The sequence below is a fragment of the Pristis pectinata genome, chromosome 2 (genome assembly GCF_009764475.1).
Source record: "Pristis pectinata isolate sPriPec2 chromosome 2, sPriPec2.1.pri, whole genome shotgun sequence".
Taxonomy (NCBI): Eukaryota; Metazoa; Chordata; class Chondrichthyes; order Rhinopristiformes; family Pristidae; genus Pristis; species Pristis pectinata.
Genome location: NC_067406.1, coordinates 63,789,069 through 63,801,278, shown reverse-complemented (window position 1 = coordinate 63,801,278; position 12,210 = coordinate 63,789,069). Strand labels below are relative to the sequence as shown.

At 40.5% G+C, this 12,210-nt stretch overlaps 1 protein-coding gene across 5 annotated transcripts in view; it reads right to left on the bottom strand.

Annotated features, from left to right (window-relative positions):
- LOC127580258 (tyrosine-protein kinase Tec-like) overlaps nt 1–12,210 on the bottom strand; it is a 116,872-nt gene that overhangs the window by 97,673 nt on the left and 6,989 nt on the right. For 4 of the 5 annotated variants that reach the window (XM_052033438.1, XM_052033428.1, XM_052033458.1 and 1 more), the window contains exon 2: nt 61–199. The gene's annotated coding sequence lies outside the window, so the exon portion shown is untranslated. Of the gene's footprint in view, nt 1–60; nt 200–4,116; nt 4,136–12,210 lie in introns of those variants that run through there. The other variant, XM_052033448.1, reaches the window with a different exon arrangement.

The window sequence follows — 12,210 nt, the reverse complement described above, 5'->3', positions numbered from 1 at the left end:
ATTCATGGCAGACAGAAAGCCTGGAAGTGTGAGAAAAGCCAAGCACAATCAATTTCTCACCCTCCACTAACTTTGCTCCTTAGTCTCCTCCCTGGCAACTGTCTGAAGCTGAGCCTGAAAAGACACCAAGTTCGCGAACAATCCACTGAGCTGGCATTCCAATCTCACATGCAGGGATTCCTCGATATCTCTGTGTCAGCTACAAACACAAAACATGGGAGGAAGTGTGAAATGCATTATGGTCAGAAAAGGCACAGTTTTCATTATAGCAAAAAATAACTCAGTAAATTGAGGCCATGTACCCAAAGAATCAATGACAATATCATGAAAACCTATACATCAAACAGTCATAAGTTAAGGAATCACTGTGCTTTCCTTCACCATCCACTTCCATTTCTGAAAAATTATCCCTCTCACTGCCTCCTTCAGACCATTTCTGGAATATTTACTCTCTCCACACCTTTCTTAGTCTAAATGCTGCTGAAATTCCAAATTCAATTATTTCACTGTTTTCCTGGTTGAGCTTGGATCTACTGTTCTCCATAAACTTGCTCTAAAGCTCCACTGCCTAGTGCCTTATTCCACAAAGTCCCACTGATTTGCTAACCTATCTCGCCCATACTCAGCAATGCCGAAAAAAATAAAATTCTCAGTTTGTTTTCTACCCACTCCATGGCCTTCACCCCACCATAATTAACCTTTTCCAGCACCACCACATTTCAAAAGCTGAGAACTGACAATTCTGGTGTCTTGATCATCTCAGTTCTCTTTATCCTTCTATAGGTGGCCACACCTTTACGTCTACACACTACAGAATTGAATAGCCTCCTAAAATATCTCTACCTTGAAATTTTCCTTAAATCCTATCCTTTTGACCACCTAAAATAAAAACAGAGAATATTCAGCAGGTAACGTACTATCAGTGGAGAGAGAAACAGAGTTAATGGTTTAGGTCAATGACTTTTCATCAGACTAGGAAAAGCTCGAAGACATTGTGTTTTGAGCTGCAGAGACATAGGGACGTTTTGTGAATAGAAGATGGACAAGGATAGGGGAGAGAAACAAAAATAATACTAGAACTGTGAGATACAGAACACTTCAGTTGCTAAAATCCCGAATTAAGAGTATCGCAGACAATTCCTTTGTTCTCACCACCCCTCATTCTTCTCTGCAATTTACAGCATGCTTGATTCTCATTCTGATGAAGAGGTCATCTACCTGAAACATTAATTCTGTTCCTCTCTCCACAGATGCTGCCCAACAAGCTGTATTTCCATTATTTTGTTTTTAATTTCAGAATTTTGATATACGCAGTTTTGTTTTGTGACTATTTATTCAAGTACCCCTTTTTGGACTTGGAGACAACTTCTGTTTGTGAGGCACTTTGGGACATTTCACTTCCATAACAATGCTTTTTAAATACAAGCTATACTTAACCTATTGCACTTCAATTAAAATAGTAACCTGTACACCTATTGGTATCAAGTGAAGGTCATCCTCTATGTTGTCCTGATCTGTAATGTCAATCTTGCAGGCTAAGACTACAGGTTGTACGTTCTCCCATGTCTGCGTGGGTTTCCTCCGGATGCTCCGGTTTCTTCCCACGTTCCAAAGACGTACGGGTAGGTTAATTTGGGTTTAAAAAATGGGCGGCGCGGACTCGTTGGGCCAGAAGGGCCTGTTACCACGCTGTAAATAAAATTTAAAATTAAAAAAAATTTAAATTAAAATTTATGTATCAGGGGCATATCAGGTGGCTAGAATATGTTTTGCCCAATACACACATCAATAATTTTGACTGAAGTCACAATTGACACCACCCCAAAATATCAAAGGTTTTCAAACTCTAGGAATCTCTTTGAAATTCAGAAATGGTAAAAACTATGATTTTTTTTAAATTTCATAACTGTTTATTGATATTAATAAAACAAAACTTTTAAATAGTTAAAGAACATTAATATAAATACAAATAATTAAAAACAAAAATTATTCCTTTCTTTCTCACAGCTGGGAAATCTTCATTCAAGTGAATGGACTTGCCGATCCTGTGCCATGTCTACACTGTGCAGTAGCTGACTCCAGATTCCTCAGCATGAATGCTGGGACTTCCAGCAAGTGCCCATGAGCCCTAACCTTACTAGTATTTATGAGGGCAACTGCCAGCAGCAACATGCGGGACTGCTGACAAACCCTAGTAAAATCCCAGCCATCAGTGTGCCTGGCATCCACTGGAGCTAGGGAGTATATTTCTGAACGTAAACCATGTTAATAGAAAGTAATAACAAACAATCTGCTGGAGGAGCAGCATCTGTGGGAGGAAAGAAATTGTCGACATTTCAGGTAGAAACCCTGCAACTGGTCCTGATGCAGGGTTTAGCCCCAAAACATTGAAATTCCTTTCATCCCACAGATGCTGCTCCACTGAGTTCCTCCAGCAGATTGTTTGATGCTCCAGATTCCAGCATCTGCAGTCTCTTGTGTCTCTCTCTAACAGTAGGTAATGTCTGGTGACCTCTAGGTCATTATGGCAAAATGTTGCAATACCTTACAAACCTATTCATTTCCACTTCTACTGCACGCCAAGATTCTACAAACTGCCTGTTCAAATCTAATGGCTTTTTTTCTGTGGAGCACCTGCATTCAGATTGTAGAGATGATCCTGAGCTTCGGTTGCTTGCCACTTTAATTCACCATCCCACTCCCGCTCTGATTTTTCTGTCTATGGCCTCCTGCACTGTTACAATGAGGCCCAACGTAAGCTTGAAGAACAGCACCTCATCTTCTATCTGGGTACATTGCAGCCTTCAAGACTCAATACTGAGTTCTCCAACTTTAGGTAACTCACTCCTTCTTTCAGTCTGTATCAGAACCGGCCATTTTTATTTGTCATCATTTCACTCAGTTTCTCTTTTTTCTATTTGTATACACTGGCCTGCTGGCATGTCTCTCAGCCTGCTATTAGTAACACATTGCACAGATAAAGAAGCATAATCTTGACCTAACAGCTAAATTTACTCATTTGGTCCCACCCTATCAGAGATATTCTCTCTGTTCTACCTGTCCTTCCCTGCTGCTCAAACTAACTTGTCTTCTTTCTTTCCCAGTTCTGATGAAGGGTCCCGGACCTGAAATATTAACTGTTTCCCCACAGGTGCTGCCTGACCCACTCAATGTTTCCAGCATTCTATCTTTGTTCAAATTTACATTATCCTTGTTACTCAGTCTCTTCAACCTTTTCTTCAATGTAAAGAAAGATTCTGTTTCCTCAAGTCTTTCCACAGAAGGGTCTATTGCTCTTGGACTTTTTAAATTTAAATGGTCATGAGTAAAGATTGCTAATTGAGGCACTATAAAAAGCAATCAGCTAAGAATGGGCACCCCTCAATCAACTAAGGCATGCAAAAATTCTGAAAAACATTTTCAAATCCAGGATTGAAGGAGTCAATAACCAGCAACAATGAACAAACAACATGCATCTCTCTAAACAGACAGGTGTAGGAATAATAGGGAAACAAGGGAGGAGATTGCTGGGCCCTGGTAGAGATTTCCGTATATTTGTTTGCCACAGGTAAGGTACCAGAAGACTCCAGGTTAGCTAATGTTGCACCTTTATTTAGGAAGGGCTACAAGGACAAGTCAAGAAACGACAGTTAAGTGAACCTTACAGTGGTAGGAAAGTTACTGGAAGGAAATCTGAGGGACAGGATTTATTTGCATTTGGAAAGGCAAGGACTGACTGGGGATAGTCAGTATGGCTTTGTTCATGGGAGAGCATGTTTCACAAATTTGATCGTGCTTTTTTGAAGAAGTGACCAAGAGGATTGACGAGGGCAGGGCAGGGCAGGGCATGTTGTCTATGTGGACTTTGGCAAGGCTTTTGACAAGGTCCCACATAGTAGGCTGGTCCAGAAGATTAGAATACATGGGATCCAGGGTAAGGTAGTAAACTGGATACAAAATTGGCTTGGTGGTAGGAGGCAAAGATTGGTAGTTAAGGCTGCTTTTTGGATTGGAGAACTGTAACTAGTGGTGTGCCACAGGGATCAGCACTGGGTCCTTTATTATTCATCACATATATTAATGACAAGGCAGAGAAATGCCTCAATGACTACCGACCAGTGGCTCTGACATCCACCATCACGAAATCCTTTGAGTGGCTGGTCATGGAACGCATCAACTCCAGCCTCCCAGACAATCTTGACCCACTGCAATTCGCCTATCGCCAAAACAGGTCTACAGCGGATGCCATCTCCCTGGCCCTACACTCAGCTCTGGAGCATCTGGACAGGAAAGAACCTACGTTAGACTATTGTTTATTGACTACAACTCTGCCTTCAATACAATAATCCCAAGCAAACTTGTCACCAAACTCCGAGACCTAGGACTCAACACCTCCCCCTATAACTGGATCCTTGTATTTCTAACCAACAGACTGCAATCAGTGAGGATAGGCAGCAATACCTCCGCCACAATTATTCTCAACACTGGTGCCCCACAAGGCTGCATCCTCAGCCCTCTACTCTACTCCCTATACACTCATGACTGTGTGGCCAGATTCTGCTCTAACTCTATTGACAAGCTTGCAGATGATACCACCATTGTAGGCTGTATCTCAAACAGTGATGAGTCAGAGTACAGGAAGGAGATAGACAGCTTAGTGGAATGGTGTCATGACAACCTTTCCCTCAATGTCAACAAAACAAAAGAGCTGGTCATTGACTTCATGAAAGGGGGCAGTGTACGTGCACCTGTCTACATCAATGGTGCTGAGGTCGAGAGGGTTGAGAGCTTTAAGTTCCTGGGAGTGAACATCACCAACAGCCTGTCCTGGTCAAATCATGTAGATGCCACGGTCAAGAAAGCTCACCAGTGCCTTTACTTCCTCAGGAGGTTAAAGAAATTTAGTTTGTCCCCTTTGACTCTCACCAACTTTTATCGATGCATCACAGCTTGGTACGGCAAATGCTCTGCCCAGGCCGCAAGAAACTGCAGAAAGTTGTGGACACAGGCCAATGCATCATGAACACCAGCCTCCCCTCCTTGGACTCTGTCTTTACCTCTCGTTGTCTTGGTGAAGCAGCCAACATAACCAAAGACCCCACCCACCCGGGTCATTCTCTCTTCTCTCCTCTTCCATCAGGTAGAAGATACAGGAGCCTGATGGCACGTACTACCAGATTTAAGGACAGTTTCTACCCCACTGTGATAAGACTATTGAACGGTTCCCTTATATGATGAGATGGACTATGACCTCATGATCTACCTTGTTGTGACCTTGCACCTTATTGCACTGCACCTTCTCTGTAGCTGTGACACTTTACTCTGTACTGTTATTGTTTTTTTTACCTGTACTACATCAATGAACTCTGTACTAACTCAATGTAACTGCACTGTGTAATGAATTGACCTGTACAATCGGTATGCAAGACAAGTTTTTCACTGTACCTCGGTCCAAGTGACAATAATAAACCAATACCAATAGTAAGCTTGCCGATGACAACATTGGCGGTATAATAAACATTTAAGAAGAATGTCTAAGGTTACAACAGGACATAGATCAACTGGGAAAGTGGGCATGAGAATGGCTGATGGAATTTAACTCAGACAAGTACAAGCAGACAAGTGATGTATTTTGGGAAGATAAACCAGTTCAGGACATACAAAGTAAATGGCAGGGCCTTGGAGAGTGTTATAGAACAGAGAGACCTTAGGATGCAAGAATATAGTTCCCTGAAAGTGGACAGCCAGAGATTGCCACAAATCAGTGTGTTACATTTTTTATTAGTGAAGTTTTAAGAACATCCTTGAAACACTTCCACTACCCTCACCCTCTGTTCTCCTTGTAATCTCTGGCTGCAAAAGAGGTTGAAGAAGAGTGCCTGCTTTGGAAGACTAGCATCAGGAATGTGAATGATATGGCCTGTTGATCAAAGTTGGCTGAGCATACTTAAAAGAGCCTTATGCTGGGGATGCTGGCCTGGGAGAGGTTGGTTTGCTTATTCTGCCAATGGATTTGGAGGATTTTGTGGAAATGGCATTGATGGTACCTCTTCCATGCTTTGATATGCCTCTGTAGTTAGCCTACATCTCAGAAGCATAAAGCAGGCAGTGATCACTGCCATGAGCTTAAGTGTTAGGTTTGAAGTCTTGATCTTTGAATGCTTTCCCTCAAATGGCCAATGGGTGTGCCAGCATACCAAAGATGGGCCTTCAATCTGAAACATTAACTGTTTCTCTATCCATAGATACTGTCCGACCTATCCACTAACCAAACCTATTTTTCCTAGCAGTCAGCATCATCTTTCTACATCTTCAACAATTGTTCTAATTCTTAGGTGTGTTAGGATATTTTCAGTGTTTTAGCACATGAATTCAATCATTAGTCCTAGGAGCTGATGAGAATGTGGGAGAATAAAAAAATGGCATTAATGTAGCATTAGTGTAAATGGGTGGTTGATGATCGGTGTGGACTCAGTGGGCTGAAGGATGTGCTCCTATTTTTAATTTAGAAAGGTTTATGTACATATTGTAAGTACAAAAATAATTTGAATTTTGTATATATTCTGATAGAAATTAAAACTATTCTGTCATCAGATTAAATCTATTCAAAACATCTATGATAATTGTTTTACTCTATTAAAATAAAACATAACCATCCTTGTCCGGGATGCACTCCAGCTCCTGCAACACCCAGTGGCTGCAAGGGCCTCCAGAGAGCTGGTGGACACCTTGTGCTCCCTCTCCAGGGACACCCAGGCATGGATTCATCCTCAGAAGAGGGGCAGGCAGAGCGCTCGGGTGGAGCTCCTGACAACCCACTGCCTGAACTCATAAATGGCCACCTGGGTCAGGCCCAGGAGCAGGCAGACAAAGAGGTCCTCCAACCAACTTCTCCCCCTACCCTCCTCTGTACTGGGTGCCCAATGATCATGAGAATGGGACTAAAATACAACCAGAACTTGAGGAGCAGTGCCTCAAATACTCAAACAAGGGTGGCAACCTCTCACACTCTGTATATAGATGGAATACAGACCCCTCCGGGACACAGAAACAGCAAGCAACCTGGGAGTCTGTTAAATATCTCTCTATGACTCCATGGAAATTTTTTGCCCCACATTCAATTTTATGGTATTTGAAGTCGACATAATTCCTGAATATACCCATCCAATATTTATCTAAAATGTCATCAGCACATTTCAAGAAAAACTGATTTGTTAATATTCTGATAACATCCACGCGCTCTTCTCATTATCTTTGTATATTAATCACCAGCAGCATTCTATTGCCATATTTAGATTATAACTTCAATTGAAACTGCTTAACCTTCAAACACAATGATAAAAATTATTTTTGTATGCTTGATAACTATTCACTTGTTAACTTCATTGTAGTCATTAATGTTACTTAAAGTAACATAATATCACTTAACTAACATGTTTAAAGTCATCTTGGAACAAAAGCTCATGCTGCTGCTGGATTATTAAAACATCTAAAAGGCAACAAAAATAAAACTTTCTATCTTAGATTGAATTTAATAGGGATGGAGTGATTTAGTTAATTTGTTGGTCTCCGGGAAATGACAATGTTTCACAATAGTTCGAGGAAATTTGGGTGGTAACTGTTATGATACAAGTCATTTACAAAATAATTTCTTAGAACATCTGTGGCATAAAAATATATCCTACAACGTAGATTCACCATTATAATGATGGGTCTGTAGGAAATTCTGGGCCAATGTGTGCAAATGCCTTCACATTTAGCCCAATCCAAACAATGGCAGCAGGTTGAAAAACAAAAACCTACAGATGCTGGAAATCTGAAACAAAAACAAAAAGTTCTAGAAACACTCATCAGGTCAGACAGCATCGGTGGAAAATGATCCACAGAATAGGATGAAGATGCTTGACTAAGCAAATGGGCACAAAGGCAGAGGGAGAAGAAGAAAAGTTCAATGTTATATTGGCTCAGAATTTATTAAGATGGAGGCAGAAGGGGATGAAGATGGTGCCTCTGCAGAGGACTGATTGTTTGGGATTACAGAGGGGAAAATCAGAAGGGTTAATGGATACACGGTATGGAGCACAACTGGGGGGGAGAGATGGGATCAGAGGAAAGTGAAGGGGGCAAAAGATCTGGAGGCGTCCCAACTGGTTCATCTTTGCCATGGACATATAACCACTTTAGATCTCCATCCCACACCAGGATGGCCCAAGAGCCTGTTTCTTCCTCAAAGAGGCTTAACTAGTGCTCCTCGACCAACACACTCATTCATCTGACTAAACTCGTTTTCTTTTTGAATAATTTCTCCTTTAACTCCACTCACATTCTCCAGATGAAAAGTACAGCTATTTGAACTTGTATGGACCCAAAGCAATGCCTGGCTTTTTGTGGAATTTGAAGAACAGTCTGTGTTTCAATCCTACTCGGGCCCCCTCCTTCAATTCTGTAATGACTTTATTGATGTTGTTCCCTTCACTCACTTGAAACTTGAAAATTTAATATTTTTGTGGCTAATTTCCACTCTGCTCTCACTGTCCCATGGTCCATTTCTGAAACGTCCCTTTCCTTTCTGGATCTTTCCTCTATCTCCACCTCAAGAGATAGGTTAGCAAAAACATCCAGTACATGCCTACAAACTCCTAAAGCATCTCAACCATAGTTCTTTCTACCCTGTCTCTTGCAAGAACTTCATTCCATTCTCCTAGTTCCTCCATACTTACTACAAAAGATAAGACATTTGACACAGGTGCCTTTGAGGTGTCTTCCTTCTTCCTGAACTCTGACTCCCACTCTTGACCATACCTCATCTATTTCCCACACATCTGCTCTCACCCCCTTTTTCTGCTTGCTTGCTCTCTCTCTCTCTCTTTAATCTACAAACCGGTTGGCCTCATCAACAGTTTATCACAAAGATAACCCTGGCCTCACCCTATCAGAGATATTCCCTTTGTCCAATCCATTCCTCACCTACCCTCTCTAAAAAATGAGACTAACTTTTCTTTCTTTCCAAGTTATGATGAAGGGTGTTCATCCTGAAACATGAATTCTTTTTTCTCTTTCCACAGATGTTGACTGACCTTCTGAGCATTTCCAGCTTGTTTCCAATGTTGCCTTGACCCACATTTAAAAAAATAAAATACATAGCGCTAGATTGTCCCAGACCTGGCCCAGCACCTAGTGTCATCATCTGCCCACATTCACCTGAACCAAATGATGAGGGCCAATCTCATGGACCCTCTGCACCCTAGAGGTAGTAGAGGTGGCGGCAGAGTGGCTTAGTGGGGAGGGAATGAGTACAGCTCAAACAATATACTGTGGAAGCCCAGACACACTTTAACAGGATGAAATTGAATGTTAAAATAAAAATAAAATTATTTAAAAACATAGTAAGACAAATAGTACTTTTTTAAAGTCTACAATAAAATAATTAAACTAAAATTAGTTACCTTACCTTTTTGCTTCCAAATCCACTATTCCTATGAAATGAAATGAATAGGCCTCTGATGTTACACTGGGTCCAACCTAGCATATGATGGGAGAGTTCATTCCCAACCTAATGCTGGGGAATTAGATTGGGAAATACTGCAAGACTGGACTCCACATGGAATCTAGCGACAAATGTAGCAGCATAAACACATAGTAAGGGTGAAAAAACTGAAGATCATCTGACTGTTCCATAAAAGGTACATTTTCTATTTTTTTGAAAATTCTCATTATAAAAGTGATTATAATCACTCTCTTAATAAAATTAATTCTGTTGAACTTCCTGTCAGTTAAAATAGTACTTAGTGTAAAATACGTATATTTCTTCATTAATTACCCATTTATCACTTTAAAGATCACATTGCAGGAATCTTTTTAAAGACAAAAAAGTTTCCACTCTTTTTTTTTTAAATAGAATCAGTCATTTTACTCTTTTCTATACTTTGTCCTGTACTATTACTACTAATTTTTTGCAAATGACATTAGTTATAATATTAAACAGTTTTGGTTGGACCCGCGTATTACAGAGCTTTCCTACTACTGCCTCTGACTTCTGATGTAATTTTTTTCCTTTCTTTTTCAAACTTTTTATTAGTTTCCAAATTAATACAGATTAATATATAACATCGACGTTTGTACATGTAATACAAAGAGATCAGAACAATCATGGCATAGATAATCATAAAGAATAATAAAATATTTAAAAAAATCCGTAGATCCCACAATCTCTTCGTAAATGAATATAATATAAAAGAAAGGAAAGAAAAAGATTTATTAAGTATATAAAAGAAAAGAAAAAAATCCCCAAATCAATAAGAAAAATTATAAACAATATATCAAACCAAACTAAAAAGAAAAATTTCAAAAGACAAAAAAATAGACTGGACTGAAATTTTTCAATAGAAACAGAGCAATACTATGTCGTCCACTCTGTTCCTCTAAATCGGAAAGTTATTAAAGAGGGATCTATATCATGTGAAAATATTGAATAAATGGACTCCAAATATCTTCAAATTTAAGCGAAGGATCAACAGTACCACTGCTAATTTTTTCCAAGTTTAAACATGATATAGTTTGAGAGAACCATTGAAAAGTAGTAGGGGGTGTTGGATCTTTCCATTTAAGCAAAATGGATCATTTGGCCATTAATGTAACAAAAGGCAATCATACAGTTAGCAGAAGCAGATAAATAGCCAGACTATATCCTTGGTAATCCAAAAATTGCAGTGGTAGGGCGAGGTTGTAAATCAATATTCAATACAGTTGAAATAATGTTAAAAATCTTTCCAGTGTTTTCCCAAGAGGACAGCACCAAAACATGTGTGTCAGAGAAGCCACATTTGATTTACATCTGTCACAGTGTAACCTTTTGTACATAATTCAACATCCTCTGGGGTTGTCGAATCCACTTGGACTACCACATCTCCATTATATTCATCCTCGTTATCTCAACCATAACAAGTATGACAATTATATAAATGATTTGGATGAGACTGTACAAGGCATGGTTAGAAAAGTCTTAGTCGGCATGAATGAGTTGGGCCAAAGGGCCTGTTTCCATGTTGTATTACTGTATGACTGCAAGTATGGATGACACTAAAATAGGTGATATCGTAATCAGTGAAGAAGGTTATTAAAAACTACAGGAGGATCTTGATCAGCTGGGTAAGTGGGCCAAGAAATGGCAAATGGCGTTCAATCCAGATAAGTGCAAAGTACTACACTTTGGGAAGTCAAACCAGAGTAGGACTTTCACAGTGAACGGTAGGGCACTGGGAAGTGTTGCAGAACAGAGGGACAAGTACAATGTTCTCTGAAAGTGGTGTCACAGTGTGGTGAAGGCAGCGTTTGCCCTGCAGTCAGAGCATTTAGTTTAGGAGTTGGCACATTATGTTGCAGTTGTACAAGACATTCGTATGGCCATACCTGGAGTATTGTGTACAGTTCTGGTTACCATGTTATAGGAAAGGCATCATTAAGCTGGATAGAGTGCAAAGAAGATTTATGAGACTGTTGCCAGGACTCAAGGACCTGCGTTATAGGGAGAGGTTGGGCAGACTAGGACTTTATTCCTTAGAACATAGGAGACTGAGGGGTGAACCTTATAGAGGTGTATAAAATCATGATCAGGAATAAGAGTGGTGAACTGAGAGCTTGGATAAGCACATGGGACTATGATATTGTGGCTCTTGCAGAGACTCGGCTGTCACCAGGGCAGGGATGGAAATTGAATATTCCTGGATTTCAAAGTTTTAAAAGGGATAGGGAGGGGGGCAGAAGAGGAGGAGGGGTGGTGATACTGGTCAGGGATACAATTACAGTTGCAGAAAGGGTGGATAATGTAGAAGGATCCTCTCTAGAGTCAGTATGGGTGGAAGTTAGGAACAAGAAAGCAGTTACTCTACTGGGAGTATTCTATAGGCCCCCCGGTAGCAGCAGGGATACTGAGGAGCAGATTGGGAGGCAGATTTTGGAAAGGTGCAAGAATAACAGGATTGTTGTCATGGGAGACTTCAACTTCCCAAATATTGATTGGCATCTGCTTAGTGCCAAAGGTGTAGACGGGGCGGAGTTTGTTAAGTGTGTACAGGACGAATTCCTGTCACAGTATGTTCACAGGCCGACTAGAGGGAATGCCATATTAGATCTAGTATTAGGTAATGAACCGGGTCAGGTGACAGATCTCTCAGTGGGTGAGCATTTGGGGGACAGTGACCACCGCTCCCT